This window comes from Gymnoscopelus microlampas (assembly GCF_963454915.1).
Source record: "Gymnoscopelus microlampas genome assembly, chromosome: 10".
Lineage (NCBI taxonomy): Eukaryota > Metazoa > Chordata > Actinopteri > Myctophiformes > Myctophidae > Gymnoscopelus > Gymnoscopelus microlampas.
Window position 1 is genome coordinate 32305634 of NC_139947.1, and position 21775 is coordinate 32327408.

A 21775-nucleotide genomic window follows, 5' to 3' on the forward strand; every position below is an offset into this window, starting at 1 on the left:
GGGAAGCTTGGTAGGGGTGTGCTGCCATTTATTTGATTCCCCATTTTGACAATGTTTATGTTTAGTTAGGGAGTGTAGACTGTCATTTTTGTTTTGGTTGGTGTAGTTTAGTTTGTTTATTTTTCAGGTAGGGTGGAGTGTTTTGGCTTTGGCCACCCTGACGCTTGATGCTTTGCCTAAACTGTTCATATTTAGCCGCTGTAAATTTAAGTAGGATTCTAACAATAAATGTACACTTTTTTGGTTAGTCTGGTTTGTGATACTTTTAGATATGTTACTCCTTTCTAGCCTCTAGACTGCATATAAGGTCGTAACACGCTACGTTGACAACAAAAATAGTATGGTGCACATCATCTGCAACATGGGCCTTGAGACAGCTTGACTGCCACTACTCGAGGAGAGCTTACTGCTAATGGGACAGCACTGGGGTCTCAGGTCAGACCCCAGGTCTATTTCCCAGCCACCCCCTGCTCCTTGCCAGTGGGCTGCTAAAACAACAGCTCAGCGCCCTGCGCAGACTACAAAGCACCGCCTGAATAGACACCTGCTGCTGTTATTCACTTTAGGCTCTTTAGCAGCTCTCGCTGTCTGTTTAAAGGGCACAGAGAGGCAGGGAGAACCTCCACACTGAATTGGGCAATGATAAATTATATAAGTATGATATGTTATTGTTCTGGGGCAGACATCTTGTTGTGGGAAGGTAACAGGGCGGGGTTTGTGTGTGTCTGTGTGTATGTTTTTTTTTGGGGGGGGGGGGGGGGTGGAGGCAGTGGTGGTGGTGGAGTCTCTTTGTGGAGAGGTCTGTCTACTACGTAATACAGTCAGCCTAATACTTCAAGTGGCTGGGTAAATAGGACCAAACTGAAACTTTAATCTGCTTTTTCCATACTCAAGCTGGCTGGGTATTAAGGATAATCTTTTTTGTGTGTCATATGGTGGGAGATATAGATGGAGCTAATTTTTTTTAGAGACAAATCTGATATTTGTCAACTGGTTGAAAAAAACCTGGGGATTTTCTCCTAATCCTCCCTCGGATGTGAAGGCGCGTTAACAGCAAAATGCAGATGGTGTGCATGGAGAGTGCCCAGTAAAGAGCGCAGTGCACACGGAAGGCCTCACTAGGACTCAGCACAACCTGCAGATAGCTACCCTCCCCTACCCCGCACACATGCAATTAACAAGCCATTTGCACACAAACTTTTTAAAACACACATCTTTGTTGCTTCTCTTTACTTTTTGTTTCCCTCACCGATGCAACATCCTTCGTTCTGGGCTCCCTCATCAAATATTCAGTTGCAACTCAATTACAATAAGAGAAAAACAAATTATAAATAAAATGGAGGCATAAATCTTTCAGGATCCTAATTCTAACTTTCCCTCGGAGTGTTTCTGTGTTTATTTTGTCACATTAAGCAGTTTTGCTTTCCGTTCCCACTGCTGGGCGTGGTTCATTTTAGACTGGTAGCGGAGGCCTTTCTTCTCCGGCTCTCTTGTTTTGGAACACTCCGACTTTTGTGGTGTCAGTTCTTTTTATGCACAATTATCACTTGTGTAACTTCTGGTTTGCTTTTTATGAGAGATGGAACAACAAAACTTATCTGATGTCTTTTTTCTTTTTCTTTTTCTTTGTCCCAGAGGGATTGGGGGGCGAGGCCACACTTTGTCCTATGAAGATGATCTAAAAGAACTTAAACTATGACCCATTTCCACAAAGCGAAGCGTCTTATCCAGTATTCAGGCAGATATCTCCACTCGTCTTTTTAGCACCATATTGCAAGATGGCAGAGCAGTTTGGATGCATTCCTAAACTGCTTTGTGGCTCTCCACTACATTTGACATTCTATTGATAGTTATTCCATTGCTTTCCCAGACATCAGTTCATGCACCACGTTGTAGCTTACATATTCAGCCCTGTGTCCTCGCCCCACAATGCATCAACAAGAAAACACATGCCTGAGAAGAACATACGTGACGTATGTCTATTTAATATCTTTTAAAATCATTATTTTGTTAAGTGTGTGTGCATGCGTGCACTTCTAAACCAAAAGAATATGTGGCTGGTACGGCCAACATGGGACAGATGAGATGAATGTCAAGATTTATATGGAGAAGCAGCTTAGTCCACTCAAGACAGAAGATACTGCAGGTGGAGAGAGACCACTTTGCAACGTGCGGTTTCACATGCATTAAGGTCTGGGCTTGCTGTTGAACCTACAGTGACACCACCACACCGCCACACCGGACACAGATTGAATTCAATTGCTTCCAGAAATGGTCTGATAACATATCATGTTGTCTAGTCTCGCAATAATCGTGTCAGGTTGGCTAGAAGTAGTTATTACTATCCATGATACACTCTTTTTAAAATTTTAAAGTTAAATATAATGCCTCTTGTTTTTCCCCTCATGTGGTCTAGGGCCACTCCAATAGTGGACCCCTCACAGTGACAGGAGACCCCAAAATAGAGTACTTAGTTAAGTTAGATTTAACGACAGGACACACATGTCAGTCCCCTTTACAATACCAGGACAGAAGCGCGTGAGGGAGTTCAGTTCTGAAGCTGCCCTGTGTCTTATTCTTCCAACACATCTTGAATTAAGCATCAGTGGCAGCGAGAATGAGCCACAAATGGAAATGCAACAGGCAAAGAAGATCTATTAGTTTGCATCTGTGATTGTTTTTCACAAGACAGAGCTGACTGCTATCGATTAGGTCTTCCAAGGAAAAAAAAAAGTTGACATTATAGGCACAATGAAATTCAGCATTTTTTTTTTAACCTTCAGCAATGCTTGTCATTCGCCTGTGAAATAAATAAATAATCTCCACCAGGAGGAATGGGGGGGGGGGGGGGAGAAAACGCTAAAGCTCTTTTGGTGTAATTGGCTGAATAGCAAGGGCAGCAGAAAATTTACAGGCAGACAACAGTGTGAAGGGGACTCGGTCACAGTGCAAAACGAAGCCCTCAGCACCAGCAAGGGAGCAAGTGAGCCAGTGAGCAGCAGAGCAGGCAAGCATCTAGGCGCCCGTCTGGTCCAGCTTAACTACCATGAACCACTGCCACTCTCTCACTTGCTGTGGTGGTAAAGCTTCAGATCAGGCTCCATTTCTGGTTAAAGTTAACCACATGAACATTAGCGTCCCTATTCTGGGCATGGCATAATAGGTGGACACTTGGAGAAAATAGCACATCTACAAGCCCACTATGTGTCGCCATGCAACGTGTTGTGAGCTTATAGATCTGCACTTGTAGCAATTTGCCATACAGTGAAGTATATAAGGTTTAAATGGTTAAGTAAGTAACAAGAGACAGCAAGCAGAAGACCGTGACAAGGGAAGAGAACCACCCCCCTTCCCCACCAAAGTCACAGTGGTGGCACTCTGTTAAATCCAATCAAACTGAGCAGAGAGAGAGAGAGAGAGAGAGAGAGAGAGAGAGAGAGAGAGAGAGAGAGAGAGAGAGAGAGAGAGAGAGAGAGAGAGAGAGAGAGAGAGAGAGAGAGAGAGAGAGAGAGAGACTGATTCAGGTAGAGAGAGGGAGGGAGGTAAGATATCCTCTTTAGTACTGTGTGTGTCCACCAGCATTGATGCAATAACACCTCATTCAGTGTTTAGCCCGTCTCAAAGGACAGGCAGGGATAACACTTAAAACCCTGTGGCTTTATCTCCTGCAGATTTTCCATAAAATGCCGAGCCAGGGAGCCAGGGCCATGTGACTACCATGTAGGTCAGGGCAGATGGGGGGTAGAGAGCCAGGGAGGTGGAGAGAGAGAGAGAGGGGGGGGGGGGGGTTTGTTGGGTAGGGGAGGGGGTTCTATGGAACTGTTGAAAATAGCAAGCGGTAACCAGATTAGATCAATAAGGGCTGCTTCCAGATCTGCTGTTCAGAAAATGTATGGTATAAAAGGCAGAGAGGAAAGCAGCGAAACATGAAGATGAAAGGAAAAGACAGAGTTATCCATTATGTCTAATCTGGGTAAAAGTGATAAGGCAACATGCTGAACATTTCTAGCCAAGCCTAATTTACAATGTGCTATATTTACTAAATATGCACAACACCAAAGCTTGACAGAGATTGCACAAACAGTACTTTTCCAGGCATTCTTCAACCACTCGTATCGTGTTTATTGTCACTTAATCTTTGAGGAGGAGAGTTGCGAGAGAAGTACAACTTAGTGAGCACATTTATGCGACAGCTGGCTAGGTCAGCCGGTGCCAAGAAACGGGACACCCCAAGTGTCAGTTGCGTAAATAAATGTCAAAAATCCCAGCTCCAGGCTCTCCCTATGCAAAATCTATGGATGAAACTGAAAGCCTCCCTGAGATATCTTTACCATCACATCTGAAGTGGCTGCATGCCCTCTGGAACTCCCTAGTACAGGAGCAGCGCTCTGTTTGAAAGCACAGTCAAACAGATGTATGTATGCCTATCCACCACGATTATCATGATAATAAATTAGATATTAAAGAATTCTCTCTGATCCTTCATGGTTAGATTTGTCATGTGGACCATGTGTATGCATGCACACAGTAAAATCCTCAGTGTTGATTTAACTCTGAGAGTGTACAAATGTAACCAACTGGACCCGCGAGTCTACCTCTAAAACATATGTTGCAGGGCACCAACAAAACAGCCCGTGTGATACGCACAGACTGTATGTCGACACATGCATGTGTGGTAGCCATCACATAGGACAAAAAAAACCTAAGCTCTTATGGATGAATTCTACTTGTAACCTTGACCTTAGAAGAACAAGTCATCAAATACATTGTCCATCTACTATACTATAGTAACTATAGTAAGCCTCAAGATTGGCCTCAAGTTTGCATGAAAGCAGGCCAGTGAAACGAATGGGAAATATTGGTTGATGTTCATCCATGGCATTTCTCGAATGCAGCAATTATGTCAATATTCTGCAACTCAATGGGACCATATAATTGAGCTGAGGCCCTTTATTTTCCATATGCTGAGGGCATGCAAGTTCCCAGTGGAATACCAGTGACGCTTGACGGAATACAAAAAATGGACAGGATTAGGCTTTGCGATGTTGACTGACCTTGACCTATTTTTTGACCCACATTTCTAGTCAATCACAGGACACCACTGATCAATAAAACTCAGGTGAATGTGCCAAATAGCAGACCTAACTGGTGGCTGTGCCCCTTTTTAAATCCCACATTTTTTCATTAGCCCAGAGTACTACTGGACATGATATCTGTGAATAACCTGGCTGCTGTCAAACCAAAAGGCGATGTCTCTCTGTAAAACTAATATTGATCAAAACTAGCATCTGTCCATGCATAAGAGTCTGTTTCAATTGATTTTTCCTCTTTGAGCTGAAAAACATAATGGAGCTGATATGAATTACCGGGTGTTTTGCTTCAATTCATCAAAGCAACCCAGACAATATTTTGCTGTTGCTATGGAAACCTGATAACAGTTTTTGACTGTTGCTCAACAATCAATTACTTCAATGCCCTTATGCTAGTGTTTACAGTGAAACACAAACAAGATGCTTAAAATAAACCACAGCCCGGTGGCTTAGACTGGTATGGCAACATATGTACAATTGTACATAGAGCGCTAAAAGAAGGTTTAGAAAATAAACCTCATGTATAAGAACATACTTTAGAACACTGTATAACTGAAGTGATTGGTAAAACGTGAATCCCTTTCTTCACCTGAATAAGCTGGCTGTGATATATTACTATCTAAAAGCAGTATTTTTTTCTCTGGACAATTGATGTTGAAAATACTATACTACTAAACAACTTTGGTGGCATTTCATGATAGCATTTATTCAGCAGCGATATAAATCATTGAGCAGCATAGAACTTGCTGTCCCCTTCGGTCGCTCGAAACTCTCCCAGTTGTCACATTATCTGCGAAGATTTGCAGTCTCTAATACCCAAGGTCAAGGTTGATCAGTGTTATTTCTGAGGCACCTGCTTTAAAGCCAGAGACATTAAGCCTTTATCAGACAGTTATGTGTATCTCAATGGTCTTATTCTTGAAACATAATTACTTTATAAACTACCTGTTGTGCTTTTTATCTGGATGTTTAAATAAAAACACCTGTAGCCAAGGAGTAAACTCAGTATACTACGTACAGGCAGCCTTGTAAGGGCTTATAAGGCTTTTATTAGTGATAGAACTTTGGTATAAAGTGGCATAAAAGAATAGGTTGGCAATGCCTATTTCAAGTAATTTGACCTACTACCAATGTACAGTGTGTTGTTTTCTATCTGGGCCTGAGAGACAGGTAAACACCATCCCTTAATGAGTGGACATGTGCTAAATAGGCAAATGTTACAATGTGTCTTAGGGGAACAGCACCCCCTACCACCACCCTAAAAAAAACTAGAGAAAAGGGGATTAAATGACGTGCCACAGTAAATAAGCGGTTAATCTTGCCTGTCAAGCCTAACCCTTCAATTTAAAAACTACCTGTTGTTAAGAGAAAACCATTCTTAAAGCAATATTTCCTATTGTTGCAACATAGCCAGTGCACTCGTCTGGATATGCCCCGGGGAACAATGAACTTGTTCAACTTCACAACATGTAAAGTAAGTTCTTAAAAATGCTATGGCACACAATGGTATGTACATTCAAGTATATTTGAAGCAAGTGTGATAAACTGCAGAAGTATTTATTAAACATACATAATTAAACATTTAGCATGATTAGAAATAGCCTCACTTTTAGATCTGTTTCTATGCCCACTTCATAGCATACAGTCTACCGTATGTGTCATAATGAAAGCATTTTCAAGATACCTTGTTTTCCTAGCACTCTTTCTTAGACTACAAACTGGAAATACTGGAAATCAATCTCTAGATTAGCTGACTTTGTGATGCATGTGTGTTAATGGACATGAAAATAAATGATTTCAAATGGGGAGATTCTGACCAAAGTTTTGTGAAAATTGTCCACCGCCCACCGGACATTGTTGGTCACGTTTTCAATTAAAAGTAATTTTCAGTTAACACTTCACACATCTGAAGAGGTGATAATGTTTCAATAGGGCACGCCATGCAGTAAATAATTACTTTAATTGGCTAATGATGACAGGGTATTCATCCATTATACTGTAGGCGACATTTGTTTTATTTATTTCAAAACAAATGTTGCCATCAGTAAGCTTTTCCTCTTCGATTGACAAGTCCAGTAGCTGACCAGGTGCTAGCTATAGATAATCTAAAAACATTATCTAAAATATTATTTTTGGAAAATACCATATAAAGAAAATTGTGCAATCGTGATGATAAGGTCGTTCATTGCATGATAGGCTTGTTACTTCAGGTAATCATTTTCATCAGATAAGAGGATTATCAAGACTCTCTCACACATGGGTAAGCTAACCATTTACAAAGACAGTGCATACGCAGATGTTTAAAAGAAAGAAAGAAATAACACTGGAGACATTGTCAAAGTTTCTCAAAGCTCACTGGTCTTAGCCCCATCCATAGCCTTTGGACAGAAAATAATATGATGCTCCATCTTTCAAAGATGTACTTTTCCTAAAGCATTGTTGATTGCCCTGTGTCCATTACTTGGAAGGATTATGATAATATTCCACATTGTGCTCGGCGTGATGCACAGGAAATTCAATACTCAAAAGGTTAATGCAATCAATTAGGATGACAAAGGAGAAAAGTAAAACCCTCCTGCTCGCGGAAAAAAGAGACAGGGAGAAAAGGTATTGAAAGCTTGAATGGATCCACCGAGAGAAAAGAGGCACTCGAAATGGGAGAAAAATGGCATTTATTCAACGTGTATCGTTCAAAGCCAACTGAGTGCCCTGCACGCGTGCACACACACACACACACACACACACACACACACACACACACTGTATGCACACTGAAAGCAAAAAATAGCTCTTAAATGGTGAATTGCATCATTCAGCACTCAACCGATTGTAATTGAACAATACAGGGGCAATATTTTTGTTTGAAGGTAATCAGATACCTTGGCCCAGGGAAAAAAAAGTGCCCGATGCTGGAGGCCTGAACGTCGATTCATAACGCTGATGATGTTCTATGGACTTTCCCCTCGTTCTGAGTCAAGTTTTGTCTCAGCACTTCATTCTCCATGTGCATTGTTGCACGGCCTGAATATTAACAACACTACAATTGTGCACGGATGCGATGTCTTTTGTTATTTAGATAGATGTTACAATGCTATACGACACAAAGGAGTCTCATCATTGCAGATAAATGGATGAACTTGCATGGCGGTATTGAGCTCTACAACCATTGTAATAATCCATATTACCTTTTCAGACCAGGGCGCAGTCTGTCAAAATGGTGATGTATTAATCACATTTCAGCAATCCTCCATGGCTAATGATAATGTTATGAGAGTCTGGGTGGCAATATTTCGCTAATGTCTGCAACGCCTATTTTCTGGCAGATAAGTTGTGCAAGGAGAAAAGACTAAAACCTTGTAATCCACTTAGGTAAGGCAGTGGACTTACCTACTTCCACAAACACACAACTTATGCCTCATAAGTCTAGTACACCTTTGTGTGCTCAATCACAGCCAGGAAACCGACGGTGAATCTATCTTCCTCTCTTTGTTTGTACCAAATCAAAAGAATGTTCCACATTTCTAACCATTGCACAAGTCAGAGGATTCCTCACAGGCCCCGACAGCACCAGCACTCCAAAATCTGTCCTTAAGTCTCATTCACACCTACTGGAGCAAAATTACCTCAAAATACCCCACCACAGTATGGTCTCCACCCTAATGTAATTTCCACCTTTAATAGATCTGTTGCAACTAAGGTATTTAACATTTTGATGAAACCCTGGGTGAAAAGTCTACATGGAAAAAATGTTGCAAAGACGTGATTAGACATTAAAATGTAGTTTCTCCTCCATGTACACATTATACACCGTTAATGTTTTCACATAAAAAGATGGGACAAATAAAAGCAAAAGTTAGCATTTAGGTAGCCAGGGATCTATGTTTTGACCATAAGAATAAAAAAAAAATCCACAGCCACAACTGCTGTAATTTGACCTACATCACATTTTTCTGTTTGGGCATTTTTGGGGGGGGGGCGGCGGCCACGTCACAGAGACAATGGGCCAAAATGGGCTTTGAAGTCGGCCCTGAATGAAAGCCTAGGGGCTGACACATGAAATGCCCTCACAGCTGGGCTGCCCCCAGTCAAAAGAAAAACAAATACTTTGAATGAGAGGGGGACACGCCGCTCCTGTCTGAGCTTCCTTAAGGACCCCAAGCCGCCGCGGGGAGGTGGGCTTTCACGATGTGCCCGTAATGATGGATGGATTCGGAGGAAAGTCTATTCACATGGAGATGTTACATCATAAATATTTACACAGGGCTGCCGTTTCCATGTAGCCTTTTGCTTGTTTTGACACACTGGAAAAAAAATTTAAAGGCCAAAAAAATGTAAGCGGGAGAAAAGCAGGGGAAAATGAGGAGGCGCCTGCCCCTTTTATGTTCTGCTCTGCTATGTTGAGTGATAGTGTGATACTCAAATGAGTTCTCTCTTAGCCAGACAAATTAACTTTCCTGCAGCACAACTGTGTTTTTTTATTTACATTAATTTGTGTGAACTTAGGTTTATTATAGAATCATTACTGCAATATACAATGACCCTCAGAAACAACCAGCAGGAACGTTAAATTGTGTCTGGGGTTTCTCAGGGCCACTGGCTTGATCGTGCATTTCTGCAATCAACTCGTACACGTTGCCGGATATTACATTTTAAATGAGAGAGAGCTACAACTAAGAAAGAAGCTCGAAAGAGCCCTGTGACCACACAACACAAAGCAGAGCCTCTTCAAAGCTTCACTTAACAATCGTATCCCAACCATGTAAAAGCATCATCTTTCACCAAGAGCCAAAGACAAGTGAAAAAAGAGACAGCCGTTCAGTTGTTGGTAAGCAGCCCTACAAATTTCTCCTCAGTGAGCACAATTAAAAGCCTAGACGTCCCTGAGGAAGTCCCCGGAACCAATGAAAACAAATTTGGCAGTTTAATTTTCTTCCCACTGTCTAAAAGAGACAGGGACTCCAGTCTGGGCGTGTTCACTTGGACGTGGGAGGAGTTGGGGGGGGGGGGACTGCAGGCTGGGCCCCATTTTAACACCGGTTGGACTCTATGATCAGTTAAATTGAAATATATCAAATCCCAATTAAAATAACTATACTCCATGCTATCCACGTTGAGGCAAGGGGAGAGTGGAGAGTTAGACAAGGTTGCATAATCTTGCTATAGTTGGCTCAAACTATGCTGCTAAAGCATTGTAATGGTGTGTGTGTGTGTGTGTGTGTGTGTGTGTGTGTGTGTGTGTGTGTGTGTGTGTGTGTGTGTGTGTGTGTGTGTGTGTGTGTGTGTGTGTGTGTGTGTGTGTGTGTGTGTGTGTGTGTGTACAGTATACAAACATGTGCACGCACGCATCCGAACTGGGCTTGCAGTGAGCAGCAGTAATGACTCAAGAAGCTATATGAGGCTGCTATGAACCACTATGTAGCTCTCATTCACATGTGTAGTAATGCAGGTATGGGATCTTTCCTTGAATCTATATGTTATACATGCTATCATTAGTGTTGTGAGGAGGTAAATAATTAGAGACATAGTTAGGGCTCTGATTGATGTGTGTGTGCAAGGAGTGTGTTCTCTTTCTGGTGAGTGTGCAAGTGACACCGCCAGAAACAAAGAAGAGTGTGATGTGCCCCCTCCCTTCACCCGCTCCACGACACAGACACACACACACACTGCCCCCCCCCCCCACCACCAGCACCACCACAAAACCCCACTCCAGTGATAGCGAGGGTCTCTCTACTTTGACATGAGACAGCCCACGGTGTCACTTCTGAATGTACAGATCCCTCTTGACTGGGAAGCCAGGGGCAAGGGCTGCTGTATGCATCCTTATGACAGACTCCCACGTCAGCATTGTGCTGCTACCAGCTAACATCATTAGCACAGAAGGTTTCATCTCAGAGAGAGAAAAAAAACAACAACCCAGTTTCTTCAAGTCACAAGTCATTAGCATCCTCTCCAGTGTCAAATTCAACAGAGACAGATTTGTTATTATTTTTATTTATTTTTTATCAGCTACAAAAAAAGATTTTATACTCTTGTTAATTTGGTGCATGTCAACTGTACTTAGATTTCTATGTTTAATATCTGTGCAAGTAATAAATGCTGGATAGTGGAGAATTTTCTTTTTATTATTTTGTCAAGATGACTATGGGGCCCTACATTCAGTTTAACATTGCCATGACAACCTCCAGACATAAAGCAGGCATAATAATGCTTGCAGTTGTAATTAACATGACACAGTGTTGCCAATATAACTACAACATGGCAATATGTAATTGCTACGTGCATGAAAAACTATAGTGCTTTTGGCTAAAATATATTGACTTATCAATGCCAGCATACAGCTTATGTATAAGATGGTAATTAAACCCATTATTTTCAAGCCAGCTAATTTGTTATTTGAAGTCCAAAGCACCGGTCAACAGCAGTTCAAATCAGGACATGTATTAATATAATTCCAGTTGTTATAAGTTACAGTTTATGGACCAACAATACTTGTTTCCAGTCGGTGCAACTTCACAGGATTGCATTTTAAACTGTGTAGGAGTTTAAAATGCAAAAGGGGAGGGAGGGAAGGGGAGAGAGAGAGAGAGAGAGAGAGAGAGAGAGAGAGGCCCTCTGTGGAAAACAGATACGTCAGTGTGTCTGTACAGTGTACGACATCGCTGTGAGTTAATCAGTTGGAAAATAAAACGGTGGGATTCTAATAAGTCATTTGTCAATTTTTACAACCCCCAGACACATTGATCCATGGGGATTAATGAAGATGCCTGATATTGTTGTAGATATGAACAGGGGAGACAGTGGGGACAGTAATCAGTCATGTTTGGAGATTTGTCCTACCTTGTTTTCTCTTCTAGCTAGCATCAGAGTCCCTCCATGCAGGTGCTTCACTTCATCTGGAGAGAGAGAACCAAAAAAGAAACATTGAAACCTCAGGAACAATTGGCTAGGCTTGTGCCAGATCAATAATTTTATATCGCTAGACCTGCCCGTTGGGCACCGGCCAACGCGGGATGGATGCAAGTCGGAAACGAAACAAGTTGGCAATGCAATCAGGTTAGACAACACGCTCCATATTTGGGTGGTGCTGCATTGGGAACTCCTTATATGGTTATGGCTGAGTCATAGTGACATGAGCGCGATGACGTAGTCTGCTGGCCCACCGGCCGGTCCTCCCATTAGCCAACTTTAATATAAAAGGATGTAGTTCTGTGCTACATACTCCATGAACTCCATAAATGGGGATTTGCGCTATTTTCGGGATATCCGTTGATCCAACCGACTTCTCACTTGGCGCATCACTCCCTCTGGTCCTCGGCAATACACACGCCAACTTTAGACAGATGAAGTAAGCCCGGCAGGAGATATACTATCTATATATATATATACATATATATATACTGTGTATACCGTATATATACCCACACACACACATACGTACACTTTTGTTCACTACCTGCTTCTCTAATGTAAAAAAGTGAGGTGTTGGGGGAAATGGGTGGGGGTTGGAGTGAAGGATTGTGGGGGCGCAGGGAGGGGCTGGAGGGGAGGGGAGCACCAGTTGGTGAAGCCCCCTCTCTCATTCAAGCATGGGGAGCAGGTGTGGTGTGCAGTTAACCACTTTTGTGAATATTTCAGCACAGCTTGCCAATGATAATTTACTTAGAATCGGTAATCCTAAAATCAGATTGTGGTGGTGGTGGGTGGGGGGAGGGGGGTTTATTGGCAGATTTGACCTTGAGTTTCAGTTAGCTGACGCTGACTCGTCGCATTCTCTCAGACTGTAAAATGAAGCTGCCTTCAACACCTCCATGGTATTAATGATATGATGCACGTGTGAAATAGTTTTTGCCGACACTGTTGGCACAAAGAATACAGTATAGATAAAGGGGTCAAAGTCTCTAGAAGGGGAGAGAACCTAGCAGAGTTTGCTTTATATATTTGACTAAAACAGTATGTGTGCAATATGGCTTGCAAAATAAAGCTGTTAAAACAAGTTTAGTTACACAACAAATATAACATTACTTTAACATAAATATATAAAAAAGCGTGTCTTCTTAATTTCATTCATATACAGTACTCAGCACCCATGAACTATCAAGGTAAAACTTTTGCAGAACAGTCACTTCGAATCCGCCCAGAAAGTTTCCTAACCTTGAAAGCCCAAGCATCCACCGAAAAAGTAATAATAATTCTAACCTGATCTTCCTACTTATTTTATATCTCCCCTCAGCAACCTAACTTCTTCTTGGCAACAGTGCAGTTATTAATTCATGAGGCACTAATTAGTTCTTTGTTTAATTTTGTGTTAAACAGACTGACCGGAATGATAACGACTCACGCTGTAGCGCTTCGGTCCCATGCCGCTCCTGTTTGCTACAACAAGGGAGCATCGTGCGACTAGCATGATGAACCCAATTCCCTTCTAAGTTGCACTTCATTAAGTCAAAATGTGACAAGGAGCTTAGAGGAAGAACTGGCAGATCAGATCATACATAACAATGCAGGCCCAGTAAGTTTGGCGGAGGGGGTGTCTGAGGTGGTGCTGGTGCAGGAGGGGAGTGGATTCCAGCATGCATGTTGATAATTTTCTATTTTTAACCCTTGGGGGCCGTCTTTCATTTTCCTTTAATTGTTTTTGTTCAGAGCTGCAGTGTCCTCTTTTTAAATTGCAGCTCCTATCAACTCCCTTGATCAACCCCCCTGTGCAACATTGCAGGCAGACAAGTAAACAACAGGGTTGCCCTTTTCCATGATGTATCACGGCCAGTATGTCTCTGTAAATGGGTGACGCCTTGCTGCAGCACATAATGTGTATAGGGCTATTATTTGTATTTGAAAAGGATAGTTTGCGTGACATGTCAAGCGGAGCAGTCATGAATAAAATGAACTTGAAACATAACGTTTTTTGGCTGCAAAAGTTGAGAAACCTGCAGAGCAACACAAAAGGCAAGGTGCAAAAGCTCATCCTTGATGAAGGAATGCATCGAGGTGGTTCCATTGGCCCATATTTTGCGTGCCATCACAAAATGATGGCACGCACTTTTCAAGTGAGTTCCCGCTTGAAAATAAATGATCTGCCTATCTATCTAAAGAACTTTTTTGTAGTTTCTGAACGTTTTCTTTGTTAGGAAGACTTAGATTTAACTGGAAAAATTAAAAAAGTTATGTGCATCCACTCATATCTACTATAAAGATGATGAATAAAATGTGTTCTTTATGTCATAAAAAGTCCTGAATGTAAAAAGTGCTGCTGTACCCAACAGGTAGAGGCCACAATAAATTGCACCAATCAGAGACTTGGTAATTGCAGCAGCTATCTTAAAAAAGGGTGAAAAAGATCTTTGCCGCAAATCATGAGCTGTCAACCTCAACTAAGATGTTGAACCTTTCCAAGAATCTCCACACTGGCTTAAGATTATGATAAAATCAAAAAGCAGACAAGTAATTACACTGCATAATAGGCAAGATTGGCATTTTCAAAATCATTTTCATGCGGATGGAAATGACATTGCACAGACTATTCTGTATTCACTGGTGCAGATAAATAAACAAGGCATGGAGAACGGCGGGGGGGGGGGGGGGGGGGGGCATACAGAACGCACAGTACAATGGCAAGCAGGTCAGTAATTAGAAACTCTGTTTGCACAGTAATAATTTTAATATATTCATCAGGAAACAGAGCATGCCTAGCATGATAAAATCCCATCAAGGAACATATCCCGACTGCCTTAACCTTTTAAACAGACAGAACGGCTCATTGCCGAAAAACCGCAAAGAAAAATAAATAAATAGAAAAATATAACACATGCAGCTATTCCCTTCCTTTTTATCTAAAATAATGATCAAAATGAAAACGTTGCCATTACAACTTGAGGAAGATGTATAATCCTTCCATTACGTTTAAGCCATTTAAGCCAGAAGGGAGCATATTGATCAATATGTGCAGCTAAAACCTTTGTTTATTTTCTTTAAATGTGAACAGGCTCAAATCTTTCAGTGCCAAAATGGATTCCGCTTTGATTGCGTGAGTTTAAAGTGCAATAAATGTGCATAACCTTGTTTGTTATTGAAGGTGGCGGTGATGCTATGGAAATTATTGCAAATTGCTTAAAGGAGTCCTGACACGCAAAAACCTTGACCTCATGAAGCCATTTCACAAAGACAGAAGAATGCATAATTGTGCGAGGAATTCGAGGCGGAGCAAAAAGGTAATCACCATCAACAACAACATTTTTGCTATGAGATTACTTGGAACAAAAATAGCTCAAAACCATTCATGTGCGAAATACACTGGTGCCTGCATAGCCACAGTGTGCGTCATTGTTAATGGGATGAACACATCTAATGTAAAGACTAAGGCCCATACAACTTCTTTCAAACTTAAAGTCAGTGAACAAGTCAAGCTGATATATCGCACCTTAATGTGTGCCAAAGCGGTTTTCAAATGTACAAATTTAAAATAACAGGAACACACAAATAGGCACTCCATTGAGCAGAACGGTTTAAAATAATAGCCCTCTACGCTGCAGTGATTGCCCATGTATTGTCTAAGTTTCCTGGTTCCATTTCCCACACATAAGCCTCGAAACCTACAAGTTTACATGACCCCAATCCAAACACAAACAACCTCTAATTACATGAAGTGGAAGCCATACTACCAGAATAAACTTCTCAGAGAGCAGGATCCCTTCTGGCTTCCCTCTGCCCCATGCGTTTTCAATCTGAATGACTTTTTTTGAATGCATGTGCAACCACTGAGACCTTGAACATTTACTTAATGACAAAACTCATGCATATTTGACAGCACCTCGTAGGCCCCTCTTTTGTGCCGGCAGTCCTGCCTCCTATTCTTTCTCGCCCCCAGGAGAGGACAGAGTTGGGGCTCAAGGGCAGCTACCTCCACAGTCCCGCTGTCCGCTCTTTGCCTAATTTTTGTTGTCCAGCCCTTTGAAACCTCAGCCTCACGCAGGACCTAAGAATGGTGAGCCATGTGCAACAAGTGCCGGTACCATGGAAACCCCCGTTTTCCCCCCAAAATATTCCTTTTTATCCCTTTTGAAGACCTGTCACCGGGCAAAAGCAGGCATCACACGACCCCCGGGCCTAGCCGTGACAAAGCCTATTTTCTGCCTGCTCCTTGATTGATTAAAAAAGACTTTTTAGCAAAACCATGTTAAAGGACAAAAAAAGTGACAAGCAGAAGAAAGGGCCCCGGGGGGATCGGCCAATCAGGCGGTTTCCCCAGCAATATTGCCACGGGAAAGAGAACAATATAATAATCGCAACAAAGGAAGGGTCAGGCCAGGCATGAAACTTGACAACAATGGTGATTACGATGATGAGAGAGAAAAGTTTGGGATTTCGGTAGGTAGGTTAAGTCTAACTACATGTAGTGAAATTGGATTCATCTGTAGGACGTGCATGCTTTTAAAGATTTGTCCTAAAGAGTGTAATTTGGCTCACGTCTCGTGCATTTTATTTAAACAGATTTGTGTTGTCAAATATAGCAGAGTATGGCTTCATTCTATTATCAGACCCATTACTTTGTCTACACAGCAACAGTATTCATTTAACTCAGAGTGTAAAAATGAGTCCACTTTTACACTCTAAGAGTTAAATTAACATTCAGGATTTTACAAAATAGCATTTGAGCTTAAATGTACTACTTTCTTTGGTTTGGTTTGATTCAGCTAACACAAATGCTCTGTATAACATCCACATACAGTGTTAGCGTATTCCTTGATGACTGTTAATGGCTTTTGCATTAGGTTCCCTTCACATTTGAGAGCAAAATTATACATGTTCTGTTGTGACTCACATGTGATGCAGGATCAATATTCTATGCATTGAACATATCACTACTCCGGTTGACCTAAGTGACAGAGCCATTTAAAATGGAGAGAGGCCGGCTCAGCTGGTCTGCACAGCACCAAAGGGAGACCACATTATTAATTCATCTCAAAAGCACAGGTCAATATGAGGAGTCTATTGCTTACATGGTTGTTGTCGTTTTCTTTTCTTTTTGCCTTTTCACATTATATGGCTTTTTCCAGAGTGGGCCTCTTTGGTCAATAGTTGTGAGTTACAGTACATCAAGAGACAGTATGATACATCATGTTTGCCTCCACGCTACAACAAACACAAAGGGAGATACCATTGTGACAAATCTAAAAAGAAAAATACGAATTTGGCAGTGATACAACAACGGACCAACTCTCAGAGAGAAAAGTGGGAGCACTGAAATGAGATTGTAATGTAAAGATCAGGCTTAGACGTCTTGGCATCATGTGAAGTCTTCTTTTAAGTCTTATTCGGTGGTGGAAAGTAACTAAGTTACTCATACAGTACAATTATTAGATATTTTTTACTTAACTTGAGTATTTCCATTTTTCTGTACTTTATACTTCTACTCAACTACATCTCAGAGGCAAATATAGTACCTTTTTAATCCACAATGTTTTGGGAAAACTTTAGTTACTAGTTGCTTTTATTATTATTACACAACATACATTAACAGGGTCAGCCTGAAAACATCTGATCTACACGTTCACAACGCATCATATCATGCATTGTGGGCTTGTAAATCTGCTATTTTTGAAACATTTAGACACATTTTGAAAGAAATCAGACATTCTGCATAATGAGTACTGCAAATACTGTATATGTTGATGCAATACGTTGGTACTTTTACTCAAAAGTACAATTTTGAAAGTAGGCTTTTTACTTGTAAGTTACAATGTATCTCTACATTGCGGCTACATTTACTTTGACACATTGCTACATTTAAATCTGAGAACTTCTTCCACCACTGGAAAGCTTATTCACTCTGAAGAAGACTGTGTGAAACATGCTGGCATATGGTTTTGTGTGTCTCATTGGAGTGAACACAAATAAACTGAATTTGGCAACGGTAAAGAAAGCTGCTTCTCCTTCTTTGTCTCTGTCTTCTGGAGATGTGGAGGAGATATTTACAAAGAGTAGGGGGGGTGGGGGGGGCGGTGGGGAGATGGGGTTGAGCGGAGCAGAGCAGAGGCATTAGAAGCGTCCGCACATGAGCAATTAGTATTCCAGATCCTGATGGTTCTAAACACAAAAAGGCCTCACCAAATCCCCACGGCGGAGGTGTCAGATGGAAAATGACGAAAATCTGCTCCTTGACAGGGAGTCATTTATATTTTAGCTTCGTTCCATTATCTTAACGAATCCATCATCAGCCAATGCAATATTAACAGCAGAAAATCAACTCATTAGATCCAGGGGGATTTAATCAAGATTGCAATCATGTATGCGGTTCCTGGAGAGTTGGCTTCTTTCTTTTTTTTTTTCTTTTTGGTCCTTTCCACGTAATTGCCGCATCTCAGATCTTAATAAATTATTCTCGATCTGAGATTGATGCCTTTTTTCTCCCTGCCTCTCACGCCATGCACTCTCCATCTCCGACTATAATATTTACCATAAACATTATTATGTCATGGGCACACAGTTTAAAATGGCCTTTAGCTAACTCGCAGAAGTAATTGGCTTCTCCATTTCTCTCTCGTTTCCTTGCTAATTGGCCAGTGATATTGCGAACAGTTCCCAGAGAAAGAGAGGAAAATCCTCTTTTGTAGAAGCTGGGATGTGTTACTATGATTACTCAACGTTTATATGTTGGATGTAGAATAATTCGTCCCTATGTTAGATATTGCTTAACAAGGCAGGCAATCAGACGAAAGAAAGTTGCACATTTGATCTGCAAAAGTGTTTGTGAAACACCAACATCAGGGAGGTAAACAGAAAGGGCTCAGCTTTCAGGTAGAGATGCTATTTTAGTCGTGTTTCACAGAAAAACTCTTGGCAGGAATGGAGCCACACCGAAATTGCTTCCACTTTCACAGATAGATTACATTACAAATCTAAATCAAGACTGGATATGTAACTACTAGGCATGGGAAGACAATTATAGTATATAGTACATACCATAAACTTCATATATGTATCTAGATTACATTAAATTCATAATCAATTTATCCAATGTAATTAATAAAATAGTGTGAACCGTGTGTATTAGGGATGAGCATTTGGGCATTTCTTTGTAAACATGCACATTTGGGAATATTGTTATCCAAGGTTAACCGTAGCATGAAGTCATATGATAGATATAACATTGTGGCGCACAAGCCTTGTACACGCCAACTGCATCAATGAGTTGTATGTTGCACAACTGACATAGTTGAATGCAGCAAGCAGTCTACAAGGCGAACAGCATTCAAATAGTTAGTCATCTGTCATCTGTCTTTCTGGAAATGTTTTCCACTTCCTTGTGGTTTCCGAGTTGTCTCTTTATCACTTACAGTTTCAGTGCTAAGCTTTTCATTTATTTTAAATCCAAGCCCTTCAAAATGAATGTGGAATTTAACTGGGATTTATATAGAATATACAAAGCTACCTATCCCCTGCCAGTGAAGTTAATATAGATTTTGTTGCTGCTTTCTATCCATCAAAACTGTGGCTCTGGACCGAGTCCTTGAGTTCATATCCCTAAAGCCTGAGAGTCTATCAAATTCACTTGTGGGTCTACCGCTAGTGGTGCACTGGTTTGCGAGATTAGCTCCGGACACACAGACAGAAAGGGGCAAAACATATATTCTCCTCCCTTGTCTTTGGCCTAGCGGAGATAATTATGCACTTCTACAAGTAATTAATGTGCATCCAGTCTAAGAACTGTTGAGGATTGCTTTGAAAAACAGAACAAGTGTGGATCATTGCTAGAGCATCACAGTATTGTATGAGGAACAATTAAATACAGCATTTAAATGATTTCTATTTTCTATCATCTCCGACAGGCCAAAGGCGGGGGGGAGATTATGTTTTCGCCCCCGTCTGTGTGTGTGTGTGTGTGTGTGTGTGTGTGTCTGCAGCTAAACAAGGAATTACATCATCAATATGATGTCAGTAGGCCTACTTGGAAGCCATTCTGGAGCTGTGTAGAACTCCTTTTGGCAATTCTGACATCATCAATATGGACAGACCTCCCAGCCCGACAGAGATATGGGCTCCACTGAGAGCTCCTTCCTAATATTATTTATTTTTAATTTTCAGTTAATCAGTGCTAAATAGATAGTGAATCATTATTGTGTACATGGCTAACCGTGTACCCGCCCTCATCTCTACTACCGTATGTATTACAGTTGCTCCAATCACATATAGGAGCACATACTGTAAGAACACATATAATAAGATCCAGCCAACTTTACAACTTACAAATCAAGGCAATAAATAATAATAACTTAGTTTGACTTTAAATGGCAAGTATCAACATTATATTGGCTTCATTGAACACGTGTTGTTTGCCTCTACAATCAACACACTAAAATGTCAAGATGCTATAACTTTGTAATGCTAACAGGGATAAAGAAACTGGAAGAAATGCCATCTGTTCAAGCAGCAAAACATAAAAGCACAGATAAATGCTTGCTGTTTCTTTTAAAGGAGGAGCAGATAATATTTTGGCTCAGCCAACTGGCCAGTCAAGGCAAAAAAAAATAAATGTAAGAATAGATTTATAATATAGCATGAGCCAGTTTGTTTAGCCCCACAGGTTAAACAAACTGGTGACAGGACAAACCTTAATTGTCTCTGCCAGGCTGAAAGGCATGGCCGAGAGTATGTTTTGTACCCTGTCCGTCCGTCCCAAATATTTCACATGGGCCTGTTATAGCGCCACCAGGAGGCCGATTTTTGCAAAACTCATTTTTTTAAAGTACTCCTACAGATTGTGTCCAAACATCACGCAAATCGGTACACAGTATCTCTATAGTCATTAAATGAAACAGGTCTTTCAGATTTTTCATATTCCATCTTGATTGGCTAAGATTGGCTTCCAAAGTTTGCAGGAGTGCTCTGTTTTTAACAAAATGCCTCAAATCATGAACACAGTGTGTGTTTTCCGAGACATTTTGCATGAACATTCCCACTAGGCTGAGGAAGAAATGCCACTTGAATTTCTTTTTTAAATCAGCCTCATGGTGGCGCTATAAGAGGACGATTTGTGTTTTTACCTGTAACTGCACCAATCTGTGTAAAACTTTGTATGTGCACTACCTAGAGGCCAAGGGAAAACCTTTGCCCTGCATTTTTTACATCTACCTTATTGCGCCACCAGGAGGCCGACATAAGTAAAAAAGAAAATGTACTCCTTACTCCTTCAGATTTTATCCAAATTTCTCACAAATCTGTACACATGATCTCTATAGTTATGTGATCAAGACGGATCTGTCCGTTTGGAACAAAATGCCGCAAATCAAGTACGCAGCGTCCAATTGCGGTGAAACTTTGCATGCACATTCAAACTACGTTGAAGAACAAGTGCCACCCTTTTAACATTGCCCTATTATTGCGCCACTAGGAGGCAGATTTTTGCACAAAAAATATATATATATCACTCCCACAAATTTTGTCCAAACATCGCGCAAATCGGTATACATTATCTCTTTAGTCAAGTGATCAAGATGGATCCGTCCGATTTTTCATATGCCATCCTGATTGGCGAATTCGGAACATTGCTGGTCCAAAATAACCTACCTGACCTGGAGGAGCACTTTTTATAGTTTCTATTGTTTCTGGCTGAAGACAAGTGTTCACTAAAGATGACTTTTTCCTCATACATTTTATTATAAGGAAAGAGTGCTATGGGTGGAACAATT

General features: G+C 41.1%; 1 protein-coding gene across 1 annotated transcript in view; it reads right to left on the reverse strand.

Moving 5' to 3' along the window:
• The window catches only part of casz1 (castor zinc finger 1), a 204386-nt gene that overhangs the window by 95207 nt on the left and 87404 nt on the right, over positions 1-21775 (reverse strand). The window contains exon 4 of the mRNA XM_084069636.1: positions 11928-11983. The gene's annotated coding sequence lies outside the window, so the exon portion shown is untranslated. The remainder of the gene's footprint in view (positions 1-11927; positions 11984-21775) is intronic.